The sequence below is a fragment of the Rana temporaria genome, chromosome 13 (assembly GCF_905171775.1).
Source record: "Rana temporaria chromosome 13, aRanTem1.1, whole genome shotgun sequence".
In the NCBI taxonomy this organism is placed as follows: Eukaryota; Metazoa; Chordata; class Amphibia; order Anura; family Ranidae; genus Rana; species Rana temporaria.
In genome coordinates this window covers 116,199,851-116,213,547 of record NC_053501.1, presented here as the reverse complement: position 1 = coordinate 116,213,547, position 13,697 = coordinate 116,199,851, and positions in this window count along the sequence as shown.

Genomic DNA, 13,697 nt, shown 5'->3' with positions numbered 1-13,697 from the left:
CTTAACGCGCCCCCCCCCCCACCTAAAAATAAATAAATACAAACCTCAAATATTCACCCGGGTCTGTGGTCACATGACACACGTGGTCCACAATCTTCTATCTTCTGGACTGCACAGTGGGAGGAGCATCCTTCTTAAAGTGCCAATGTATCTTCCTATTGGCTTTCTAGCACATCAGGCTCCAGAGGACTGTGATGTCATAGTGACTTCAAGAAGAAGGGTGGAGACTGAGACCACTGGGGCCAAAGCCCAATAATGGACTTCCTTGTAATTTTTTTTTTTCATTGATGTGGGGGTTGGTCTACAGTTCACACTGTTGCGCCTTTTTCACTCTGGTGTGGTGCGATTCATTCCTATTGGTGCACCTTGCCAACCTACATACATTACAAAAAATAGTTGATGTGCGTTGTTGGGTTCAATATGGTGCCTTTAAGCAGCCCATTCAAGTGTATGAGCTGCCTTAAGGTAACACAAGTTATTGTACAATTTATGGTCATTAAGGCAACACAACAGTTTGACCCCCCCCCCCAACCTAAGGCTGTCCATACATTATACAACCTTTTTTTTCCTTAAATTTCCTTTAGATTTACCTTCAACTATGTAGAGCAGGGGTCTTCAAACTGCGGCCAGATGTGGCCCTTTGCTAGCCTTTATGGGGCCCTTGGGGCACTATTCCTCCAACTGGTATGAGGCACTATTCCTTCCACTGACACCAACAAGGGGGCGCTATTTCTTCTGATATCAATGATGGGATACTATTCCTCCTACTGATAGGGGCCCTACTCCTACTCCTACTAACTACCAAGCCCATTTAATCTCACTGATGCCGGGCCCGGGACATTTTCTGCCCCCGCTGGCCACAATCCGGCCCTCCTAAAGTCCTGAAGGACAATAAACTGGCCCTTTTTGTTTGAAAAGTTTGGAGACCCCTGATGTAGAGCAAGGGCCTCCCTGATTGCATACACATTGAAAGTCTTTAGGAATGACCTCCATATTATTATATGGTTCTGGTAAATCTAAAGAAAATTGTATAATGTATGGCCAGCCTAAGTATGCCCAGAAATGGGCTTTGAAGAGAACCTAATGCTATGGTAACGGGAGGGCTGAGAAAAGAAGAAGCTGTACCTCGTTATTCCGGAAGGTATTTCAGAGGTGTGATCAGCTCCGGTGTCATTCATCGATGTGAATCGGTGACACCAGATTCCTTATTACCAGTCCATTTTTGTAAAAACGCGTTGCCACTACTAAAGATCAGGCCGTTTCCTGTAAGCACCGCCCCTTTCCCCACTTCCCTTTAAACACTTTTTTGTGAAGCTACTTTTAAGCTGCCTAAATCACTTTTTTGAAACTGCTCAAATTTTTAATTTGCCAACGATTGCTTCAAGCACACTGAGCTAGGTCACTGTAGTACCCAGGGGCGGACTGACAACTCATGGGGCCCCCGGGCAATAGAACACTATGGGGCTCCCGCGCTTACAGATGGCCACCATGCCAGGAGGCAGGACAGTTAAAATCTCTGGATTTTCACATCAAAAGCATGTCGGTTTCGGACATATCAGGGACAGATGTAAAAAAAAACACAGATTTTTACATATTGTCCCTGGTTTTATTGAGCCTGGCAACCCTGATGGGGCCCTCGGGCAGTGCCCAAGAGCCCCAATGGTCAGTCCGCCCCTGGTAGTACCTGAAACAAGCCACAAGGTGGCAGCAAAGCACTGGCAAGTTTAAACGAGGACTAGAAACTCATAAGCCGCGGGCGCTCAACCTGTGGCCCTCCAGCTGTTGCAGGACTACAAGTCCCATGACATTGTTAAACTTGGTGGTGCTTTCCTGCCACCTTGTGGTTTGATTCGGGTAATACAACTCGGGTGAATTTAGCGTGTGCAGCTTTACTACTGACTCTCCATTAAGTGGGATATTGAACGCTCAAAAAAAAAAAAAGTTTTTGTGTAGGATTTTTTTTTTTTTTTTTTCTATGAGAACAATTAAAAAATGATTCCACTCGCTTCTTTTTGGAACTAGAAGGCCTTTAAAATAGATGATAATAAATAAATCTATATATTCATATATATAAAAAATATATATTATTTATATGAAATTTACACACATACTAATTAATAATAAAACAAATTACACACACGTATATATTAATGTGTGTGTGTCAATTTTTTTTTATTATTATTATTTTTTTAAGGAGGGGGAGATATATATTATTATTTTTTACACATGTATATTAATGTATATGTGATAGAGATATCTCTATCACATATACATTAATATACATGTGTAAAAAAAAATAATATATATATATATATATATATATATATATATATAATAAATATATATATTATTTTTTTTACACATGTATATTAATGTATATGTGATAGAGATATCTCTATCACATAAACATTAATATACATGTGTAAAAAAAAATTTTTTTTTTAAGCCTTTAAAAAAATATATCTTTTTGTGTGTAAAAAAAATAAATAAAAAAAAAATACACATGTTTATTAATGCTTGTGTGTCATTTTATTTATATATGTATAAACAATGATACACACAAAAATTAATATACATGTGTATAATGTTGTTTTTATAGCCTTTAAAAAAAAAATATATATATATATATATATATATATATATATATATATATATATATATATCATACATACATATATATTAGTGTGTGTGTGTGTAAATTTAATATGATAGATATAATAACATTTTCTATGGGCTCTTGAAGTATCATTTGTCCAAAAAATGTCCGGTTTGTTGTAAAGGTGGGATTTCCATTTACTTATGAACCAAACGGGTGATGCTGGGTTGTGTTTGCACCCAACGCACATAATTGTTTAAAGTTGTACAATTGTTAATGTTTTTATTTTATATAAAATGGTGATTAATTTTGAAGTTATGAATTGGTTGTGTGCTCTTAGTTTTGATATTCATGATTTGTGGGTTTGGTGGTCTTTCCTGTGGTGCAGCCGCTGCGCAGTGACCTTGTTTTGGCTTGACCTTGTCAAGTTACTCTTTTAAAAGGACCACACATTGTACCAGGGCTACCAAATGCACCAGTTCAATAATGCAGGAATTGGGTACGGTATTTCCTTTTAATTGGGACAAGACTGACTTCTGAAGCGGGACTCCCTGTGGTCACTGCGTGGTTAATGCCCAGAGGAAGACTATTGACACATAACAAGATTTTAAAGGACAGCTTCATCCTAAACTGATATTTCATGTTTAGGGTGGACTCTACATTCTTCATGATATAAGTAAAAATCCATCATGGGTGGTTGGAACCCATTATTATGGTCACCATGGGTATGCAGACCCAGGAACTTGGCATTGGGCTGGTGGGGACCCATCATTATGGTCACCATGGGTATGCATACCCAGGAACTTGGCAGGGGATAGTGGGAACCTATCATTGTGGTCACCATGGGTATGCAGACACAGGAGCTCGGCACAGGGATGATGGGAACCCATCATTCTGTGCACCATGGGTATGCAGACCCAAGAACTCAGCACAGGGATGGTGGAAAACCATCATTATAGTCACCATGGGTATGCAGACCCAAGAACTTGGCACAAGATGGTGGGAACCCATCATCATGGATATGCAGACCCAGGAACTCAGCACAGGGATGGTCGGAACACATCAATATGGTAAAAATGAGTATGCAGATCCAGGAACTTGACACGGGATGGTGGGAACTCATCATTATGGTCACCATGGGTATGCAGACCCAGAAACTTGGCATGGGATGGTGGGAACTCGTCATTATGGTCACTATGGGTATGCAGACCCAGGAACTTGGCACAGGATGGTGGGAACCCATCATTATGGTCACTATAAGGTATGCAGACCCAGGAACTTGGGTTCCCACCATCCCATGCCAAGTTCCTGGGTCTGCATACCCATGGTGACCATAATGATGGGTTCCCACCATCCCTGTGCCGAATTCTTGGGTCTGCATACCCATGGTGACCATAATGTTGGGTTCCCATCCATTATGATCACCATGGGTATGCAGATCCAGGAACTTGGGATGGTGGGAACCCATCATTATGGTCACCAGGAGTATGCAGACCCACAAACTTGGCACAGGGGTGGTGGGAACCCATTTTAGCATGTATGCAAGCTTGGGTATCAGGGATTTCGCCAAGAGTTTCTCAATATATAGAAGGAACCATCGGGGGTATAACGTTGCAGCATCCACCAAATGCTGAAATATCAGTTTCGGGTGGGGTGACTTTTTTTTTTTTTCACTTGACATGTCTGTTCTCTAAAATGTAATTGTTATCTATAAGTGCTGGAACGGGTATATTTTATAATCTGTTTTCCATACGATACATTGTTTTGTTTGTTGTGTACATGGTAAAATGTTTTTTTTTTTTTTTGGGGGGGGGGGGAATAAACTTTTTCAAACACCACTACTTCACCTGAAGTCCGTTTTTTTTTTTTTATATATGAAGTAGGGTAAAACCTGCTGAACACCATAAATCAGACGGGGAGTGCGAGCAAGAGGACTACAAGACAATCATCCCAACATGTTTCAGGCCTGGGGACTGGAGAGGGTGGAGTTCTGAAGTGGAAATGGATGTCACTAGAGATACTGGGGAGCGGGTAGATCTGCTGACTTCCTGTCTTGGTGACACCAATCCCAATGACCGGACGATCTCCGCAGTGGGGACACACGGCAATACCAGCCTGAGAGATGTTCTTTAACTTTTCCACACTTCATAACTTCAAGATGTTTTGGTCGGAGTTCAGATTAAAGGGTTGTAAAGGTTTTTTTTTTTTTTTTCTAAATGGGTTCCTTTAAGCTCGTGCATTGTTGGTTCACTTACCTTTTCCTTTGATTTCCCTTCCCTTTTCCTTTCCCTTTCTTTGTCTGAATTTCTCACTTCCTGTTTCTCCTCAGTAACTAACCCCCAGCCAGAACAGCTAGTGCTCAACATTTTTTGGGGGGGCGCAAACAAAAAAAAAAAAAAAACATCAAACGCAGCCTCACTGTGCCCATCAAACGCAGCCACTGTGCCATGCCATCAAACGCAGCCACTGTGCCATGCCATTGTCGCCACTGTGCCCAGCAATTGTTGCCACTGTGCCATGCCAAACGCAGCCACTGTGCCCATCAATTGTCGCCACTGTGCCATGCCAAATGCAGCCACTGTGCCATGCCAAATGCAGCCACTGTGCCATGCCATTGTTGCCACTGTGCCCATCAATTGTCACCGCCATGCCATTGTCGCCACTGTGCCCATCAATTGTTGCCACTGTGCAATGCCAAACGCAGCCACTGTGCCCATCAATTGTCACCACTGTGCCATGACATTGTCGCCACTGTGCCATGCCAAATGCAGCCACTGTGCCATGCCATTGTTGCCACTGTGCCCATCAATTGTTGTCAGTTTGCCTCTAAAATGCCACCAGATTGCCCCTCCCCCCCCCCCTCCCTGGCACTTACCTTTCTCGGTCAATCTCCTCCACGATCCCTCAAAGTATTCCCGCCCCCAATGTCGCTTCAACCAAACCGGTGAAGCTGATTGGCTGAGATGCGTGTCAGTGTCAACCAGGGAACGCACCCCCCTTGCGTCCCCTGGTTAACCCTTCTAAATGTTTTTTTTCTTTGTCTGAATTTCTCATTTCCTGTTTCTCCTCAGTAACTAACCCCCAGCCAGAACAGCTCGGATGATGGAAGCAAGAACACCAGTGGCGGCCGGTGCTCAACATTTTTGGGGGGGGGGGGCGCAAACAAACGAAAAAAAAAAAAAACATCAAACGCAGCCTCACTGTGCCCATCAAACGCAGCCACTGTGCCATGCCATCAAACGCAGCCACTGTGCCATGCCATTGTCGCCACTGTGCCCATCAATTGTCGCCACTATGCCATGCCATTGTCGCCACTGTGCCCATCAATTGTTGCCACTGTGCCATGCCAAACGCAGCAACTGTGCCCATCAATTGTCGCCACTGTGCCATGCCAAATGCAGCCACTGTGCCATGCCATTGTTGCCACTGTGCCCATCAATTGTCGCCAGTTTGCCTCTAAAATGCCACCAGATTGCCCCCCCCCCCCCTGGCACTTACCTTTCTCGGTCAACCTCCTCCACGATCCCTCAAAGTATTCCCGCCCCCAATGTCGCTTCAGCCAAACCGGTGAAGCTGATTGGCTGAGATGCGTGTCAGTGTCAACCAGGGAACGCACCCCACTTGCGTCCCCTGGTTAAGCCTATGAGAGCCGCTGGCTCTGATAGACACTTCCACAGCCAACCAGCTGCTGTTATTCAGATGGCCGGCTCTCACCAGGGGGCCGGCCATCTAAATAGTGGGCAGCGGCGACAATACATAGATTCATGTAATGCACGAATCTATGTATTGTTTTTCAGTGGCGGTGCAGGAGAGAGGGGGGCGGCCCTCCTGCGCCCTCTATGGACGCACCGCCACTAAAGAACACAGCGTCTCCCCGCAGGGATGTAGTCCCAAGGGAGGGGGCGAGCACGCTGACTAACCCCCAGCCAGAACGGCTCGGATGATGGGGGCAAGCTTACTGAGGAGGAAAAGGAAGTGAGAAATTCAGACAAAGAAACATTTAGAAGGGAAATGGAAGGAAAATGTAAGGGAACCAACAATGCACAAGCTTAAAGGAACCTATTTAGAAAATAAAAAATTAACCTTTACAACTCAAGATGAGAAATATTCTCACAGCGGATATATAGAATAAGTTCCAGAAGATGTGTATTGCTTTCACCAATTCCCATGTCTCCGGATCGGTTGAGGAGGGACAGTTGACAACAATCGTCTTGTTTTAAAGCCACTTTATAAAATCCGATACAATGAATGCCTATGGCAATGTTGGGGTTATTGGCTCCTGAATACGAACCTTCCCCATCCCACAAAACTCCCCTCCATCACCAACATCCCAAAAATACATCACAGACATTATCACACTAAGGAAATAAAAAAAAAAAACATTTTTTAAAAAGTTCCATGTTATGTTGATGCCAACCAATCATATCGCAGCGTCTGTTCTTCTTCTCATCTGAAAATTTTAAAATGAGCCAATATCTCCTGTAAACCAGCATTGGGATATAAGGCAATGTTACTCAAGTACCCCCCCAACAGGTCATGTTTTCAGGCTTTCCATTATTTTGCACAGGTGGTTTGTAGTGTTGAGCAGAATACGCCATATTCGATTTCGCGATATATCTCGAATATATAGTCGAATATTCGAGATATATTCGCTAAATTCGAATATTCGTGATATTTTTTCGAAATGAAATGATTGCGAATTTTCGCTATTGCGAATGCGAAAATAATTGCGAAATTTCGATAACTGCGGTAGGAGCACTCTGGCTCAGAATATTTGTGATATTTTATCAAAATTTCGCAAAATGCGAATGCGATATTGATGGCGAAATTTCGACAACAGCGCTAGGAGCACTCTGATTGGCTCAGAATATTCGTGATATTTTACAATACAAAATAATTGCGAATATTCGGCAAATGCGGAAGGAGCACTCTGATTGGCTCAGAATATTCGTGATATTTTACAATACAAAATAATTGCGAATATTCGGCAAATGCGGAAGGAGCACTCTGATTGGCTCAGAATATTCTTGATATTTTACAATACAAAATAATTGCGAATATTCGGCAAATGCAGAAGGAGCACTCTGATTGGCTCAGAATATTCTTGATATTTTACAATACAAAATAATTGCGAATATTCGGCAAATGCGGAAGGAGCACTCTGATTGGCTCAGAATATTCTTGATATTTTACAATACAAAATAATGCGAATATTCGGCAAATGCGGAAGGAGCACTCTGATTGGCTCAGAATATTCTTGATATTTTACAATAGAAAATAAAAAGTGTTTTGCATTGGTGGTGATTCTTTACTCTATCCATCTGTCACAGCCGTTTGTCAATCAAACACCTTGAAGATTGAACACGTTCATGCTGCATGCTTTGGACTTTTTTTCACTTCACATATCAAAGACATTTTTATGAAAGATTATTTTTCTATTATTGGGACTATATTTCTTTATATATTTGTTTCACTGTGTATTTCACAAGTTATTTGCGCTTGCTTATTTTATAATTTGCCCACATGTCTTGTCACTAGACATATTTTTATTCTTGTAGAGCGACTCCATTTTCTGTCTTGTATTAATTTATGTTGTATAACATTTTTGAGTTGCTGCTGTATTCTCCCCTTTTTTTAAGGTATGCGCAATTTTTTCCTTCTTACAAAAAAAAATAATATCAAACATACAAATATTCATAACAGAAACATACACAAAGCCCCCCCCTTTTGCATCAGAGACAATCAGAGTTCTCCTACCACAGTTATCGAAAATTCGCAATCATTTTCGCATTCGCATTAGCGAAAATTCGCTATTTTTTTTTTTTTTGTATATTCGGCAACATAAAAGGATCGCCTCAGCTTAGCTACTCGGCCCAGGGTCTCTAATCATACCAGCAATGCTTTTAGACGTCGATAGGATGTGATCTGTTTTAAAAATAAAATTGAAAAAATGCGAATATTCGGAATAGCGAATATTCACCGCGAAATTCGAAATATATCGCGAATACTCGAATATGCCATATTCGAGCCGAATATTCGCAATACGAATATTCGTGAGCAACACTAGTGGTTTGATCAGTTTCGCCACCTTTTAGTAATTACCACAGCCGTTTCATCTGTTACCGTTACCATTTTCCATACGTGGCCGCAGTACATGTTTGCTCACACGTTACAATTCCTGATAATTTGGGAAGAAGAGACCTTACACTCAAAACAAATCTGCTTTCTCTCTTTTCGCTTAGAATATAGTCCCCCTGAAGAAGACCTTTACCCTTATAGGTTGAAACGCGTAGGGCCTAACGCAAAATTTTACAAAATCTCTATGGTTTCATACCCAATGTGCATTTTTTTCTGTTGTTGATGAGATATGTTTTTTATGTCAAGGCCAGAAATACTTTTTAGGACTCCTATGTATATCCATGCCTATCTACCTTTTTGATATTATGATATAAATAAAGTAAAATTAACTTTTTAAGAAAATCATTGTCACTTGTCTTCAACAACTTTTCGCTGCAAAAAAAAAACCCCATGAGGGATCTTCCATTCAAAAAAAACACTAAAAACAAATTGGCTTATTTTTGGCCAAAAACAGTAACCACAGTCGAATTCTGGTTTCTTGTGGTCCAAAAGAGCAATCCACGACGTTTTTTCCCCTTCAAGATCAAAATGTTTTGAGTTGGTGATAATCTCTAGGAGGGTTCTAGTGCAAAACCTGGATTAGTGCTCCTCACAAAGAATTGTGTCTTTGGTTAGGATTAGGCATGTGCAATACGTTTAGTTCCGAATAATTTTTTTTAACAAATTTTGACAAATTCATTAATTCCAAAACTTTAGAATTTCCGAATTTTTAAATTTCCACATTTTCGGACTTTCAGATTTCTGAATTCCGAATTTTCAAATTTCAAAAATTTCAGATTTCCCAATTTTCTAATATCCCAATTTTTGGATTTTCAAATCTCCCAATTTTCAAATTTCCATTTCACTTTCGAAAATAGGAAATTCTACATTTCGAAAAATTCAAAATTCCAAAACTCCAAAATCAGACATTAGGAAATCAGAAATTCCAAAATTCAGAATTTGAAAATCGTAAAATTAGGATTTTGGAATTTCCGAATTTTCTAAATTCCGAATTTCCGAAATGCAGAATTATGAATTTCCGAAATCCTGCATTTTCGAATTTACTGAATTTACAGAATTTACGAATTTTCAGATGAATGCAAAAAAAAAAAAACGAATGTAACGAAAACTAACATTTTTCGGCAGTGCACATGTCTAGTTAGGATGTATTTATACCATTCATGACCCCATAATGTCCAGACAGGTTCATTCTTCCAAAGAGCACCAGCTGTGTTTGCTTCCTGAACACGAAGGTCCAAACATTGGTGTATTGTATCAACTCTTGTTCCTTTAGTGAGAAGATGTCTTCTAATGGTCTACTGGCCAGTGCTGTCCACAATTAGTCCAAGATATAATAGATACATGGGACCAATCCATCAGAAAGAACAAAAGTCTTCTACTTCTGCTACATGTACAAAAGTTCCACCCCCCCCCCCCCCTATGAAGCCTTCTTATGGCTGCTACTCCATGGCACGTTCACCTGTCTCGGGGTCCACTCCGACATCGGTTTCTAAGAAAAATAATATTAATGTTAATTATTTATAATAACATTTGACCATTCATTTCACTTTCCTCCAATGGGAAAGCCTATACCCTAAGCTCTCCACCATAATCTCACACACCTCTACATCAGTAGCAATTTTGGGACGGGCCATTACCTACTTGCCATCTCAATAAGTATATATATATATATATATGGCGGCACTTTAAAGTGTTATACCGGCAGGGCTTTTTTTCAGCTGGAACTTGGAGGAACTCAGTTCCACCACCTTTGGCTCAGGTCTTCTGCTCCCTGCTCACCACTACCACTTGTAAACACATGTTCGGCTTCTGTGTTTACAAGTGACAGCTTGTCTCCCAACGATCTGTCCCCCCCCCCCCCCCGAGCGGCTCCCACTGAGTGCAGGATAGGGACAAGGAAGTTGCAGGTGCCCAGGGTACAGTGCAGATGCCAACACCCCTACTGGATGATCTCCCTGTAGATCTCACCTACAGTGTGCGAGAGGTACTAGAGCCAGTTGGGTGCTTCAGCTTAATACAGCAACAAAAGTACGCCATGTGGTGGTGCTTTCAATGAGGGGAAAAGATGGGGCATTGGAGGGGGGTTGCATGTAGAGGTCAGAGCTGAGAGAGGGATGAAAGTGAGATGTGGAAGAAGGCTGAACTCCGTAATCTGCATGCAGAGCACCCCTGAACTCTACACTATGTACATAGCGCACCACCAAACTCTGCACTCTGTGTGTAAACTCCCCCCTCAACTCTGCACTTGGTACCTAAAGGGGCGCTAAATACCAAGAGTGCATTAAGATCCTCCTACTGTTAGTGAAATTTGACCACACCCACTGTTTGGTGCGGTTTGGAGGTTGTGTGGGGGGTTTGGGAAGTTGTGGTCGAGTTCCTGCACCTATTTTCTGAGAAAAAAAAGCCCTGTATACCGTGATGTCTTCAGCTACAGACATCATCCTGGTATTGTTTTCTTCAGCCAGTAATTTTCTATTATGTAAAAGCCATCCTAGCGGTTAATTAGCTGCTGGATTGCTTTTACAGGCGGCAATCCACCGTCCTCCAACGCCTCTGCAAGCTTCCCTGCCCCTCCGGTTCTGCCAGCTTACCATAGAGTAAGGGAAGGGAGTTTAACAAGACACATGGCCAATCATTAAAATTAGAAGAAAAGAGCTTTAACCGTCGGAAAAACCTTGGATGTTTTTTCCGACGGAATTCCGCTCAAGCTTGTCTTGCATACACACGGTCACACAAAATTTCTCTGAACTTTCGACCGTCAAGAACGCAGTGACGTACAACACTACGACAAGCCGAGAAAATTAAGTTCAATGCTTCCGAGCATACGTTGAATTGCTTCCGAGCATTAGTCTGAATTTTGCACGTCGGAATTGCTACAGACGATCGGATGTTCTCAATCTTTTGTTGGTGGAAATTCCGACAACAAAAGTCTGATGGAGCCTACACACGGTCGGAATTTCCGACCAAAAGCTCACATCGGACTTTTGCTGGCGGAATTTCCGACCGTGTGTGCGTGGTAACGCGGCATTAGTCTAGTAAAAACTAGGCTCTGGATACAGATTTTCTAGACACACAAGCTCAGAGGGAACGGCTCCTGGCTTGGAAGGAAGGGCCCCCAGCGGGCAGAGGGGCCCTTTGTGGTTTCTTGCAATGGGGACCTGAAGGTTCTAGTTACACCTGAGTGTATATCTAGAGCGGGAGCTTTGCACCTGGCTAGCCAAAGAGCGATGGAATGGGTGTTCAGGTGAGATTCTGGGATTTCTTCTTTTTGGACTCTTGGATGTTTGTTTGGCACTATTATTTGACTGTACAGTGGAACCTCGGATTACGAGCATAATCCATTCCAGGAGAATGCTTGTAATCCAAAGCATTCGCATATCAAAGCGAGTTTTCCCATTGAAGTCAATGGAAACGAAAATAATTTGTTCCGCATGCCAATGGCATGCAATACCGTATGTGGCCAGAGGCAGGGGGGGGGGGTGGAGAGCCTCGGAATTAGCCGGAAAGGCCCGAGGACAGCTCGGGTGACCTCGGTAAACCTCGAAAAGGCTCGGGAACGCAGTAGTTCTGAGTCTTTCTGAACGGCTCCGAACCACACTGAACGGTCACGATCGGCGTTGTTTTGCTCCGCTCGGCTCCAGCGCCCCCCCACCCCAGGCCAAACGCAGTACTGCACACTGCTTTGGCCTGAATCCTGCTAGTTTTTCGAGACAACACTCGCAAACCGAGTTAGACTTTTTCAAAATACAGTGCTTGTATTGCGGAACGCTCGTTACGCGCGCTACTCGCAATCCGAGGTTCCACTGTGTATCAAAGTTAGTGTGAAGCAGATTTGCTGTCTACTACTACTTCTACTACTGTTAAAACAAGGTCTTACCCATGCTGGAGGTACTGGGAGATGGAGGGGAACCCATAAGGTGTGGTGATTCCTCTTCTATATGAGATACCGAAGAGTAAGCAGAGTCAACCTCCTGCCGCCCTAGGTCATCTATCGAAACCTCTAAAGAGTCCATATTTTGATAGCCAATGGAATTCTGTGGAGCAAAACCCAGGTTTGACTGGTGACCCATCACCAACACTGGGTCCAAAACCACATTCTCTCCTTCAGGACCATTCAAACCGTCGACTGATTGAGAAAATGATGGATGAATCCTGGTGGCTCCATCTGAGTCCATATTTTCTCCAGGATGGGGCTGGTAGATGCTGAGGGCTGCGATGGATGAATGCCGGGGCGACCATTTTTCTTCTGTGGGTTGGGTGGTCTCTACATGGTGGACATCTGGAACAAAGCAGAATGTGTTTTTTTTATTAGTCCTGCACATTGTTATCTACAGCCCATCTTCAGGGAAATCATGGAAGGGGGAATAGGGGGAGAGGAAGGGGGGAATAGTGGGAGAGAAAGGGGAATAGGGGGAGCGGAAGGGGGGAATAGGTGGAGCGGAAGGGGGGAATAGGCAGAGAGGAAGGGGGGAATAGTGGGAGAGGAAGGGGGGAATAGGGGGAGCGGGAGGGGGGAATAGGGGGAGCGGGAGGGGGGAATAGTGGGAGAGAAAGGGGGGAATAGGGGGAGCGGAAGGGGGGAATAGGCGGAGAGGAAGGGGGGAATAGGGGGAGAGGAAGGGGAATAGGGGAGAGGAAGGGGGGATTAGGGGGAGAGGAAGGGGGGAATAGGGGTAGTGGAAGGGGGGAATAGGGGAAGCGGAAGGGGGGAATAGGCGGAGAGGAAGGGGGGAATAGGGGGAGCGGAAGGGGGTAATAGGGGGAGCCCAAAGATGGGCTTTAAAGACCAGAAGCTCTGTTCAGTTCTTGGTAATTTGGAAGGACTTTTTTTTAACAGGGAGGAAGGACTTTTAAACCAAAAGATTTAACCCAACTTCAGTCAAATTAGAAATTCTGTCAACATTTTCTGTGTCCCAGTTTTGGGGGATTTCTCCTCCCTTCTTGCCTGTTTGATGGGTATCAA